Genomic DNA, 781 nt, shown 5'->3' on the forward strand with positions numbered 1-781 from the left:
ATTATAGTGGGGGAGGAATTTCGAAAAAAAGAGAGATTTGAAGGAAATTTGAAAAGATATGAAAGATTTTGAGAAAAGGGTGAGTTTTTGAAGAAGAATTGGGATTATTTTGAAATAGATTTGAAAAGATTGTTTGATTTTTGAAGATTTGAAAGTGTATAATGAATGATTGAAGTGTGATTTTGTAGAAAAGTATGGGTGAGAAAAGGAAAGTTTGAAAAAATCTGAGTTGAAAACAAAATGTGGTCCCACCACCAGCTGGCGTTAAACGCCCAGAATGGCACCCATTCTGGCGTTAACGCCCATTTGTTTGCCCTTTGGGCGTTTAACGCCCAGCCAGGTACCCTGGCTGGCGTTAAACGCCAGAAAACCTTCCTCACTGGGCGTTTTTCTGAACGCCCAGTGATGCTGCACACCTGGCGTTAAAACGCCCAGAATGGTGCCCATTCTGGCGTTTAACGCCAGAATGGTACCATTACTGGCGTTAACGCCCAGAATGGTGCCCATTCTGGCGTTTAACGCCCAAAATGCCCCTTACTGGCGTTTTTTTCGCCAGTAAGCTCATTTTCTCTGCTTTTTGAGCTGAATCCTTCTGTAACTCTGTGAATTCCTTCATTTTTGATACTTGCCTCTGTAAGAACTAATCGTACAACTTCCTAATGACTGGGTTGCCTCCAGCAAGCGTTTTACTGTCTTTAGCTGGACTTTCACTGAGAATCACTCAAGTCTCAGTTTTGAGCATTCCTGCTCAAAATTCCTTCAAGATAGTGTTTGATCCTCT

The sequence above is a fragment of the Arachis stenosperma genome, chromosome 4 (assembly GCF_014773155.1).
Source record: "Arachis stenosperma cultivar V10309 chromosome 4, arast.V10309.gnm1.PFL2, whole genome shotgun sequence".
Classification (NCBI taxonomy): domain Eukaryota; kingdom Viridiplantae; phylum Streptophyta; class Magnoliopsida; order Fabales; family Fabaceae; genus Arachis; species Arachis stenosperma.